Genomic DNA, 13,400 nt, shown 5'->3' on the forward strand with positions numbered 1-13,400 from the left:
TAATTTTTTTGAGGATATTACTCCCTCCGTCCCATAATGTAAAACATTTTTTTAACACTAGTGTAGTATCAAAAACCGTCTTACATTATGTGACCGAGGGAGTACATCTGAGCAGTGGATTAGTCTCTACTTCTTTCGTGACCATTGACTCTTTGGGTCCCCTCATCTCTGAATCCTGGCTCCACCCCTGACATGTTTTGCAAATGTTGCTATGAAGAATGTTCATTCACAACTATGAAAAATATAGTCTGGTCTCCTGTAGGAGGACATTCAGATAAAAATTGCAGTTGCAATACAGTCATTTGAGTAGAAATAAATGTCTCATGGCATACATACACCATAGACTATTCGAATAGCATACATGTTTTTGTCCTCACTTATTTAGGGCATCTCCAAAACGGACCCTCAAACCGCCTGCAACGGTCTGGATTTGCTTGCCAGCCATGCATCTGTGCTTGGAGTCACAACCGTCCGGCCATGCATCTGTGCTTGGAGTCACAACCCCCAACAACATACATGCTGACGTGATGCCCCTCTCGGATCTCCTGACATTGCAAAGCACACCAAGATCACAACCACCTGATACACATACAGATAACCTGCAAAAAATTAGAATATTTTCCTTGTAAGAAGCAACATTATTACTGAAAAGCAGGCCCCACAAAAACTAGATGGTGCAGAAGTCACAGCTAATCATAATCAAGTCAACACACATGATACTAGTTTCAGTCAGTATGATGTGCAGCATTTCATATTGGTTTGCCGGCATACTTTCACGAAGTCACTTAACGATCTTGTTAATCCATTTAAGCCCAATATCCGTTGCAGGTTAGAGCACATAGTCCCAAAAAATAGACCTCTTAAGAAATAAGGGGGCGCGGGTATTCATTTCAAGCAATTCAGATATAAATTACATCTAACATGTCCACATTCAGACCTAGCACTACATGCAATGCTTATAAACATTTTGATAAATAACAGAGAGGATGTAAGCACATACCCCCTCCGTTCCAAATTACTCGTCGTGGTTTTAGTTCAAATTTGAACTAAAACCACGACGAGTAATTTGGAACGGAGGGAGTATATATCATACCCTAAGCTCGATGCGTTTTTCTGCGAGTAATCATTTGGGAAATATGAAGTCCCTTGCTGAAAGCTTCATTAAACAGGATCCTCGTCTGCAATTCCCGGAGTCCAGGCAACCATGACAGCACAACTATGGGTGCCATAACGATTAATCCCAATGTTATGTCATAAAAACGTGCCACAACAACCACAGTTTTCCAAACAGTGTCAGACTTCTTCAGGTACTGCCTGAACACCAGAGCAATGGATATGATTCCCCAGCCAGTTGGTAGAAAAGCCAAGAGACTAGTAAAAGTGTCAATGAACTGGAACTTTGTGAGTGTAAGCAGCACAATGATAGCAGCCAAAGAGGCACAAACAATAACAGACTGGACAAGCCGGTAGCGAATGTGCTTCTTTGCTGAATATTTGTCTCTGAAATAGGTAACCGTGACAAGAGCCAGAAAAGGCAACGGTATGCATGCCCAGGATAGAACATAGACAAGGATGCTTCTACTCCCACCGGCCATGTGAAGCCGATACACAATTGCATACTGGAAGAAGAAATACCGGAGGTCTAGTATGATCTCAATGATGCTCCCCCACAGACCAGTGGTCCGAAGATGGTCGGTTTCCTCTTCCCACCACTTCTCCCAGCTCTGATCAGACTTGACCGAAATTCCGCCCTGGAACCAAATCCAACTGAAGAAATCCTCAAAATCATTAGAATTCTTCTGCCAGTCCAAACCTGATGGATTGAAAATGAAGGGGGCAAGAATCCAGGAGCATACTAGGAACCAACTGGAAAGTGTCAGCAGGATGTACACCAATGTATCCCCTGCGATGTTGCTATAAGATGAATAAAGACACAATATCACACCAAGCTCTATTGCTTTCGTGAAATGGCTACGGGCGTACAGCCTATAGTTCTCAGCAAATTTCTTGTGCTCCACCACGAAGCCACGGCCAGTAGGACGGTACTTTGCGCCTCCATGAAGGAGTGTCCGCCCATAATAGTGTGTCTTGGTCCCCATGCAGAAGGTGTAGAAAACAGATGCACACTGCAATTGCATTACTATGAAATCCCACACCGCAATGAGGAAACCATGCTCTAGGGAGTTCTCAATAATCATGGGCAATGCTGTGAAGAGGCCAAACTGTATGAAAAATTGCTGGTTCAGGACAGCCCACAGGGCTGCATTATCAGTAGAGCTAGTGTTGTTTGTGATGTAGTCCTCGAGCCCACTGAGTGCAAGATAAAAGCGCCCCCACACAAATGCATAGACAGTTAGCACAACCATCATGGTGTTGAGATAAAATCCAATGGTTGTATAAAAGAATGAGAGCATCCGGAAGAAATCCAATCCGTGGCCTAGTCTGTAGACATCTCTGCTTAGAGTTTGCTCCCCGTTGCCACCAGCAACCTTGGCTTCAAACATGGAAATCTGATTGAGCCCAACGTCCCTTCCTTTACCAACCTGGATATATTCATGGTGTGTAACATTGCCCCCACGGAGAGTACAGTTAAATCCAGCAAATATATCCTCACTGATGTTGATTGCTTTCGATGCTTTACTGATGCCACCTCGGCCCAAGAACCAGAGGCGGTCAAACACATCCGGGTGGCCATAATGCATTCTAACCTTGAGTAGATTAGCAAGAACGCGCTGGCTCAGAGTGACGAAACATGTTTCTTGAGCAGACATAAACCAAGCTAGAGAAGACACAGAACCGGTGAACACATGCTCCCGAACTCCAAGGATATTTGGCTTGCTATAGCGATTGAACTCTTCAAGCAGGTTTCTCATCTTAAGAGCTTCTTCAAAGTAGTTGTCTTGGTTCATGTCGATGGTCTGAACGGCATCACCCCTCGTGAAGATGAGTGCATGGTTCTGGTTCTCTGGCTTGCCTTCACCAAGCTTCATGGGTCCAGGCAGCTTAACCCGGTAGATCTCGACCTCCCGCTGAAACAGTTGGTCGTATTTCACAAGGACAGAGAAGTACTCTGTTTCACCACCGCTGGATTGCTTTTCATCGACATAAGCGACGCGCAGTGCCTCGTGCTTCTTCATTAGCTCCAATATCTCAACGGCATGGGGGTCATTTCGAGATTTCTGTTGGCCATAAAGTTGGCATGCAACCACATAAGTGTATTTCATAAGGGCAGTCCGATACTCGCTACCTTTAAACAAGGAGCTCACACCAACCCCACTACTTGCTCTGCTCAGTCTCAGTGGTGCTGCACGTGAAGAAGATGCGCTGCTTGAAGAAGCCCAACCTGGTCTTGAAGAGATCTTCCTCGATCCAGTAATCAATCGACGCTCAGATGCGGATTCAAGAAAAGTCAGCATCTTGAGAGCTTCATAGTAATACATCATCCCCCTCACGGTACGTGAGAGCGTCTGTCCCCTGTACGAGACCCACTGCCGGAGGTCTCTTAACCTTTGCTTCTCGATGTACAGCTCCTTGTTATCACACATCCCCTCCCGCTCCATCCGCTCGATAAAGAACTCCCACTCATCCGGGTAGATCTGTTGCAGATAGTATAATATCGAGATACCATCTTCATTCTCCTTATAGAGCTGGTCCTTGGTGTACAAGACCTCTTCATCATAGTATGGTGTCAAGACACTCAAGGCCATCATCTTGTCTACCTTGGTTGCTCGTGGCATGTCCATGAACAATGAGTTGCTGAAGAAGGCAATCCTTCGGCGAGCTCCAAGATTCTTTGGGACATGGATCATATGGTCCCTTGAGGTAAGGATGGTGTGAATGCGGCGCACCTGCTTATAGAAGCTGCCATTCTCCTCATGAGGCAGCACGATATTGCCTACGAAAAGAAGGTTGGTAGGCCTTGAGTTCCTCAGCTGTTCCGTGCTTCTTATCCCAGTCCTGAAGTCACGAACCACAACATCATAGAGGGTCTGAAGCGCATTGACAATCTTGCTGGTAGATCCTTGTTGGGCTCGAGAAGCAGGCTTAATAAAGCTACGAGCTCTGCATGGATATTTTGCAGCACGGACATGTTATGCTTGACTGTGAACAGCTCCTTCTCCATGGATTCGTCGAAGTCACGGAACAACCTTGTCACGATGGCACGTTCCTCGGTTCTGTTCTTGATGATCTTTAGCAGCAAGTATTTTGTGCTATCATATGCCTCAATAACAGCACAACGGCGATAATCGTTCTTGCAGATCTTGCTCCAGAGCCTGCGATCAGATCCCTGAGACTCCTTTGCCTGACCAAGTGCAAGAGACAGCTCGTTGAAGAGCAAGAAGCACGGCCAGCGGATCACACGCACATTGGGTTGCGCGGGTAGCAGCGTAAGAAGCTCAACCTCACGATCGCTCACAATGTCCTCTTCCCGGAACTTGGCGATTATCTCATTCCAGACGAGCGCAAATCTTCGCTCCTCTACCTTGTTTGACTCGAGAGAGATCCTCCTGAAGGATCGGCCTTGGAATAGGCCGTGCCGTAGCCGCAACCGATGGCAGCAATTCCGAAACTTCCTGAGAATGCTGTTGGGCCCATTCTCATGCTGCTCCTCCGGCATGATGTTGAATGACATGGCACTTGCAAAGAACTGGAACCGGAGTCGCAGCTGCTCCATGTCCCGGATCTCCCCAAGGTGCAAGAAAAGCCCCATCCAGGCGCCAGCCAGAGAAGAGAAGATGCCATACCAGATCTGTATATCCATGAGGTAGATCAAAACCACCGGGAACCACAGTAAGAGCACAGCAAATGGGTTCCTCTGGCTAAAGAACTCATGCCAAGAAGCATATGCGGCCGTACTCAGGCCGTATATCTCTTTGGTGGGTGCCACCAGTGGCCTGATCTGGAGGAAATAACTGAAGGAGAACTTGACAGCAAGCACAAGTATCCAGAAGGCTGAGTATCTCACACTGTCAAAGGTGCTCTCCCTGAGCCCACGGCCAACGTAGATGCGGCTGTGGAACCACCAGGTGAGAGCGTAACAGATTTTCCAGTTTGTCTTCTCCAATGCCTTCCGCAGACAGGGGAAAACCAAGAGCACCATGGCAAGGGCCGCAGGGAGCACGAACACTGCAGCTGCATATAGAAACCTCATAATTCGTGCGTCAGTCGCCGGCGACCAGCTCTGATCCCTGTCCCTCTGGCTCCAGATTCCCTTGTACAGGAGGGAAAATGTGAGGACCCACCCGGCTGCCACGATGGCCTTGAGCCCCATGCGCACGGCAAGGATGCGGCCGTCCCTGTCCCTGTCCCTCGAGGCACGGCGAAACTGCGTCGCAATCTCCAGCAGCGCCTGCAGGAAGCGTAGCCCAGCCCAGGTGATGAAAATGGTTAGCGCGTGCACCTGGACCCCACGGTGCGACCTCAGACTTTGCCACGGCCACGTCGCACTCGCACCGTCCCATGCCACGATCACCGCGGCCTGCAGGTAGAGCACCAGCATCACCCACAGCCTGTCGAAGCTCCGGAAGATGCTCCAGAACGAGCGGACCTCGACGAAGCCCGTCTTGCGGTCCGTGTCCGGCTGCGTGCGGAACAAGTGCTGCGACCGATCCATGGGCCAGCCTAGGCGGTCGAACACGTCGCGGCGCCAGAAGTACTCGTTGAAGTCGTCGTAGTTGCGCCAGTCAGCGTGCGCCGCGGTGCCGTTGCGGCTGGACTCGACCTCGGCGCGGATGACACCGTAGATGGGCGCGACGACGCGGGCGAGGAAGGCGTTCTCGCCGTGCACGGCGGGGTTGGCAGGATGGCCCTTGTCGTCGACGTAGCCCTCCAGGATTCGATGCAGCTCCAGCGCCATGTGGTGGTAGATGTAGCAGAGGCACTCCGGCATGAAGCGGAGGTTGGCGGCCTCGCCCCATACCAGGAGGTGCAGCCCCGTGAAGAGCAGGTCGGTGCAGGGGTCCTCAGCCGCGTCGGGAACGAAGACGTTGGGCCGGCGGCCGAGGAAGCGGCACCACGAGGTGTAGTTGCGGAGGAGCTTCAGGCGCAGGGAGCGCGCGACGCGGGGCTCGAGTGCGTCCGCGGAGGAGGAGACCCGCATTTGCGCGTTGGCCAGGAGGAGCAGCAGGTGCTCCCGCTGGTTCCGCACGTTGTCCCGCTGGAAGCCGAAGAAGGCGCCGAGCCAGTCCATGAGGTCCTTGTCCGCGCCCCACCGAGAGCGAGAGTAGGGCGGCGGGCGGAGGCCACCCACCGCCGCCTGGAGCGCCGCGGCGGCAGCCCGCACCTCCGGGAAGCGGAGCGACGGGTGCTCGGCGTGGTGGTCGTCGGTGGGCAGGATGTTGTAGGGTGTGCTGCCCGCGGCCGAGGCGGCCGCCCGCACGCGCCGTCGGGTGGTGCGCGGCATCGTTACAGCTAGTTTTTGGGTTGCTTTGGGCTTAAGGATTAGATCTCGTGCACCAGTGGTGGCCTAAGTGTTGCCCGGGACGGGCAAGGAGACTTTGGTTGCTTGGGTCGCGGGATAGGAGCTATTCAAATCTACTTGTGCGACTGCGACGGCTGGCGACGTGGTGAACCAAAGTGACCAATATTGTTGGAAATGACTCGGCGTCAGTCAAGTCATTGCCTAGAGTACGTTGAGGAGTGTGTGTGTGTGTGTGTGTGTGTGTGTGTGTGTGTGAGGAGAAGAGCATATAAGGATCAAAAGTTCTTGCAGACAACTGAAAAGAAAATAACCAATACTGATGCGGACTCGCACCAGCAGTCTATCGATCTAATGAGTTAAGAAGAAAAAAAAAAGAAAAAAAACTCGCATCGATCTTGATCTGATTATGACTTTGTGGACGGGAGTGAACCTATTGCCGCACACGCGGTCGTCTTTCTTCCTCCACATCGCCGAAACTACAAGGACGCAACTATCTAGCTTTTTCATGTTGTTGTCGCTTTGCTAAAGACGCGATGTTTCTTAGCTTCAGATCAAATGAGCTTGATAAACAGTAAAGCTAAGATGTTTATGGCGATTTTGTCAATCTCAAAATGATATATTGACTAAGTCTTTCGGAGGTGTTCATTCATATAGATTAGTGTATGTGCGTATGTATGAGTGTGTGCGCTTATACTGTGTTAAAAAACAGTAAAAAAATTCAAAACAAATTCAAAAAATCTGATTTCTTTGGCAAACCATTGACAAATATTTTGAGTTATTGCAAAGTTTTATCATGGAATTACATTCGTTGAGTTCATGGCAAGAAAGCAAAATTGATCCTCCAAAATTGTTATTCTTGAAAGCATTTTGGAATGCTAATTTTGTTTTTTTACCACGACTTCCATCAGTGTCATTTCATGATAAAATTTTGCAAGCACTCAAAACATTTTGCCAAAGTTTGTTACCAAAAGAAAACAAAATTGTTATCGATTTTTATTTATTTTACTGTTTATGCGAGCTCATTTGAGCTCGGGAGCAGAAGAGTAATTTTGTTTTGTAAATCTCTTCTAGCCTAGCTCATCAAGTGGCCTTACACATGTCTATGACAGGGACCACAAGAAGCCTACTGGTAAGATGCACCTGCTACGCTACAGAACCACATGAAAGTAGAGCCAAAATTAATTTTGTTGCATTCTGTTATTCAAAACATTCAGTCATGACCTTCTAAAGTCAGAAAAGAAGCAATGAGTTATTCCTTTTCTTATCACATGTATTAATGGACATTTCTTCAAATGCTATTGTACACAACATTATTCTACTTTGTAAGGTAGGCCAAAACACTAATGATATGTTTACTTGTTGGATCTCACATCATCCTTTTTATCTTTGTCCTGTATTTCTAATGCGGAAGTTTAGAGTTATAGTCAGTTCAATTCAACATTTGATATCTCCGTACATGTTATTGTACCCCATTTAAAATGCTACGCCACATTGACAACATTCTTGAAAAATCCATGATGATGTCTAAATGTAGTTGAAAAAACTTGACGATGGGTTGATGTGATAATAAGTGGGGATTTGAAAACATATAAAAGTTACAGTGTGTTGCATAATATTTCACAGCATTTGCCACCCTAGGCTGCATGGGAAGGTTGATAATATATTCAAAGAGAAAAAGAAAGAGACATAGAGCACGCTAGTGCAAGGCGTCAGATGATAAGTTTCCATGGAGAGTGTTAATCGGCATTATGATGATTGCAAATATTATTAGTTTTGAAGGGGGCCCATTTGCATCTATTTAACATCTGATTTATCGAGTGTGGTAATGCTCAAGGCCTCCGTGGTGGTCCTCATGTCCTCTGTCGTCATGGCCATAACCACCGTGAATAGCATATAATACTTGTTGAGGAGCAGTGAAAGGCTATATGGCTCTAGAGGGAGCTTGAGTGTGACCTCCATGCAATGCTTGTATCGACGACAATGGTCAAGGTCGATGTGCAGGAAGCCCAACACCGGGTGCTCGTGCTCGATGCTGCCTACCCACCGCCTTTGCTCCCCAATGTTGTTGAGCCTACACACCGGTGGTCCTGCTCCTCGATGTCGTAGATCCTACATCGAGACAAAACTGCTTCGCCAAGTTGTCCCTCTCAAGAATGCACTTGTCATTATTGCCTAGAATGGTGATGCTCCCTCTGCACTTTTTATTGTTATTGCCTCTGGATAAGGATAAACGGTCGGACTAGGCTTCCTCTAGCTTGGCCCAAAAGGATAATAGGCCTAGCCTAGCCAACAAAGTAGGCCTGAAGAACAACAGTTGAGTCAGTTTTGGCCCAGTTCAGCTCCAATGCTCTTGTGAACCGAACCAATCTATTGTTATTAGGAAAGAGCCATCCCCATCTAAGTGGGATCCCCTATTCCGCGCATAGATCGGTAAATAAACACCAATCGCGCACCCCCGGCGCCCCTGCACATTTCGGCCTTATCCATGTGGGGTTGGTGCTCCTGTTTTCTTCTTCTTTCATTTTTCTTTTCTTTTACTTTGAGGATTGTCCACAAATATGACATTCTAAAAACATTGGTCGGGATTCAAAAAATGTTCTGAATATACAAAACTGCTCACAATTTGTTCATGATTTTTTTAAAGAAAAATCAGGATTTTGTAAAATTTTCATGATTCAAAAAAATGTTCACACATTCCGACATGTCATGATTTTCAAAAATTGTACCAAAATTTCAAAAATAAATCCATCTATTCAAAAAAAGTTCTTTGATTCAAAAGATGTTCACGAATTCATAAAATGTTCATGCATTTCATTTTTTTTTTGTTAATTTAATTTTTTTGTGAATTTCAAAAATTATTTTCAATTTTCAAAAATGTTTGTGATTCATAAAATATTCGTGAATTTGAAAATGGTTCCTGGTATCAAAAAGTGTTGCCAAATTGGAAGAAACTCATGAATTTGAAAAAGTTCATGAGTTTGAGAAAACGTTCGCGGATTTGAAAAATAAATAGAATAAAAAAAGAATAAATTTCAAGAATAAGGATAAATAGTAAAGAAAAGGAAAAGGAAAAAAAGTAGAAGAGCACGATCCCGGCATTGACGAGCTCCACGGCTGCACCTAAACTGCATGGTATCTCGTTGTGTCTCCTGCACGCACGGGCGACCGCTCCTGCACCACCACCAAAGCACTTCACGCACCGGCGAACGAGCCACTCGGTCTAGCCCAGGCCAGAGTGTTGTCGGTCGGTCAGTCTCAAAATATGGGACCATTTAGCCGCCGGTCCGGTCCCTAGCCGTCTCACTCGCGGCGGGTGAGGGAGTCCTGGATTCGGGGGTCCTCAGGTGTCCGGCCTAGGAGTATGGGCCGGGTTGGATGGGCTGTACAAGATCAAGCTGAAGATTATCCTCCGTGTTCGGATAGGACTTCTCAATACGTAGATGGCAAGATTAGAGTCCGGAAGTTTCCTCCCCTGATGAACCGACCTTGTACAAACCCTACGCCCCTCCGGTGTGTATATAAACTGGAGGGGTTAGTTCGTAGAGACTATCTTCTTTACCATTATTGTAATACTCATAGGCTAGACATCTAGGGTTTAGCCATTACAATCTCGAGGTAGATCAACTCTTGTAATCTTCATACTCGTCGAATATAATCAAGCAGGAGTAGGGTTTTACCTCCCTTAAGAGGGCCCGAACCTGGGTAAACACCGTGTCCCCTGGTCCCCTGTTACCATTGATCCTTAGACGCACAACTTGGGCCCCCCTACTCGAGATCTGCCGGTTTTGACACCGACATTGTGCTTTCATTGAGAGCTCTGCCATGCTGTCTACAAAAAGCGATCTATGGCTCGCCTAGTCATCAACAACAATATCACTTCTAGAGGGTGCCTAGCTTCTGGGCAGACCCTCCAGTTCAGCGGTTTCACCAGAAGGGCTTGCGTGGCGTCGAGCTCGCAACTCCCCCCATGGCTGCCGGACACCGTCTTCGCATCGGCCCTAAGTACTCTGAAAAGTTGGATCCGGTGGATGTTTCATCTTTAAACGAACTGCTAGACCGCATCGCCACCCTAGGGGTCTTAACAGACTACGACCGGATCGGACTCAAGCCCGACCAGAGGAAAATTAATCACCCACCGATCACCCACCTTGTAGCGGTCGCTGAGGAATTGGTCAAAGACACTTCCCTCCCTATATTGAAAACCAAGTATGTTCGGGTCTCCAAATCCCCTTAGCTGGATACTCTCCCTTCGTACGGGACCTCACGCCCACCGGACTCTGGCTCAAGTTTAGGATTGCAGGAGCCCTTGTGCCTCCCCGGACCCGAACCGGTCGCCTCGGAGACCATTCAAGCTCCGAACACAGATGTGGGACAGGATCTAAAATTTAAGCCACCCACCTACCACAATCTATATTCTCCAACTAACTCAGGTCCTCCAGATATATACGACCTGATGTATGTGCGGCAACAGCCTTAGGAAACGGTCCACCACTTTTGGGCCAGATTCCTGCTTGTTAAAAACAGGATCAAAGACTGCTCGGACGACGACGTAGCTTCAGTTTTCCATCGTAACTGCATCGACGAGGGAATATTGAATGCCCTCGACCGTCACCACATACAGAGCTTCTCGGAGTTATCAAAAGTAGTGAAAAAGTACTGCGCGATGGAAAGCACATGGAGAGCCCAAAAAACTCAACTGGAGCCCACTGCCTTGAAGCACTGTGCGACCCGGGCTAAACGGATACATCCTGGCGGGTCACCCGACCACCAGTTTATGGGCAGGAAAATAAACCCTTCACAGGACACAGGTCCGTTGTTGACGAACTGGTGGACAAGCCATGCCTGATTCATGCCACTCTGTGCATAGTACCAACCCATAGCCTCCGAGCATGCTGGATACTCCGACAAGTAGCAAAAAGTGGATAGGCCATCCTCACCACAACTCCGGAGACATACTCTCCAGAGAGGAACAACTTTAACGTTCTCATGGTATTCGATACCTTCTCTTCGAACAATCGGCGCAAACGAGCACTCCGCGACCTCGCCGAAGTCCACCAAGTTACCACACTGAGCCCATGGAACGACACGGCAATAACCTTTACGGCCGAAGACGAACCAAAGGCTCGGTCAATCCGAGCACCCGCCGCCTTAGTACTAAACCCCATCGTTGATGGTTTTCGGCTTACTGAAGTACTCATGGATGGCGGCAGCGGGCTTAACCTCATCTATGAGGACATGCTCAATAAAATGCAGATGGATAGATCAGGCATCGAGCAGGGCAATACCACCTTTCGAGGTATTATCCCCAGTCAAGAAGCACTATGATTGGGGAAAATTAAACTGGATGTGGTTTTCAGCACGCCCGAAAACTACAGATCCGAAGAGTTGCTCTTTCATGTGGTGCCCTTCAAAATTGGGTATCACGCCATCCTTGGTCGGGACGCTTTCAAGATATACCCCATTACGGGTATATGAAACTCAAAATGCACGAACCTAATGGAATCATCACAATTTCGAGTGACCCGAACAAAGCCCTTCGTGCCAAAAACAAAACCGTGTCCTTGGCCCTCGAGGCACTATTCGAAGCCCTAGCGGCGGAGGAATTAACCACCCTATGGTCCACGGTGGATAGGGACGATGTGATTATCAATAAGAGATCCAAATCCACCTCTTTCAAGCCAGCCGAGGAAATAGGAAAATTCCAAGTGCACCCGACGGACCCTAACAAAACAACATCTATCGGAGCACAGCTAGATCCGGCAGTGGACGTCGCCCTATGCACATACCTGCGAGAGAATTGGGATATCTTTGCCTGGCACCCTTCAGACATGCCCGGCATCCCACGAAGACTGGCCGAACACAGTCTCAATGTAATTAAGGGATTCAAACCCGTGAAGCAGACACTACGGCGATTCTCCGAACCCAAGCGTCAAGCCATGGGCGAAGAGCTAGCCAAGTTGTTAGAGGCTGGGTTTATTAGGGAAATCAAACATCCGGATTGGTTAGCCAACTTGGTTATGGTACCAAAGAAGGACAAGTCCTGGCGCATGTGTGTCGATTTCAAGGACCTCAACAAGGCTTGCCCTAAAGACCCCTTCCCATTGCCTCGCATCAACCAAATTATTGACGCAACAACAGGGCACGACTCTTTGTGTTTCCTCGACGCCTATTACGAAATGCCATTAGATTAAGATGAAGGAATCGGACCAGGCTGCAACCGCGTTCGTTACCCCTTGTGGTCCCTTCCGCTTCAACACTATGCCCTTCGGACTCAAAAACACTGGGGCTACCTACCAGCGTATGATTCAAACTTTCCTGGAAAAACAAATAGGCAAAACGGTCGAAGCATATGTGGATGACGTGGTCATCAAGACAAAACACGTCGAGACACTGGTGGACGATCTTCGCCTCACCTTCGACAACCTCCGAACATACGACATACGGCTTAATCCGGACAAATGTGTCTTCGGAGTTCCGGCTGGAAAATTGCTCGAGTTTATTATTTCCCATAGAGGAATTGAAGCAAACCCAACTAAGATTCGAGTGTTGTCACAATTGTCCATAACAACTGTTGGGGAACGTAGTAATTTCAAAAATATTCCTACGCACACGCAAGATCATGGTGATGCATAGCAAGGAGAGGGGAGAGTGTCGTCCACGTACCCTCGTAGACCGTAAGCGGAAGCATTATGACAACGCAGTTGATGTAGTCATACGTCTTCACGATCGACCGATCCTACTACCAAATGTATGGCACCTCCGCGATCTGCACACGTTCAGCTCGGTGACGTCCCACGAACTCATGATCCAGTAGAGCTTCGAGGGAGAGTTCCGTCAGCACGACGGCGTGATGACGGTGTTGATGAAGCTACCGACACAGGGCTTAGACTAAGCACCGCTACGATATGACCTAGGTGGATTATGGTGGAGGGGGGCACCGCACACGGCTAAAGATCAATCATCAACTTGTGTCCCTTGG

General features: G+C 48.0%; 1 non-coding gene and 1 pseudogene across 1 annotated transcript; both read right to left on the reverse strand.

Annotated features, from left to right (window-relative positions):
- Nucleotides 1-253: 253 nt before the first annotated feature.
- On the reverse strand, nt 254-6,261 carry LOC119365928 (annotated as a pseudogene).
- Nucleotides 3,371-3,454, reverse strand: LOC119266268. Its single transcript, XR_005131980.1, has one exon. It is a non-coding gene; the product is annotated as a small nucleolar RNA J33 (small nucleolar RNA).
- Nucleotides 6,262-13,400: the final 7,139 nt, after the last annotated feature.

Source organism: Triticum dicoccoides, chromosome 2B, assembly GCF_002162155.2.
Source record: "Triticum dicoccoides isolate Atlit2015 ecotype Zavitan chromosome 2B, WEW_v2.0, whole genome shotgun sequence".
Classification (NCBI taxonomy): domain Eukaryota; kingdom Viridiplantae; phylum Streptophyta; class Magnoliopsida; order Poales; family Poaceae; genus Triticum; species Triticum dicoccoides.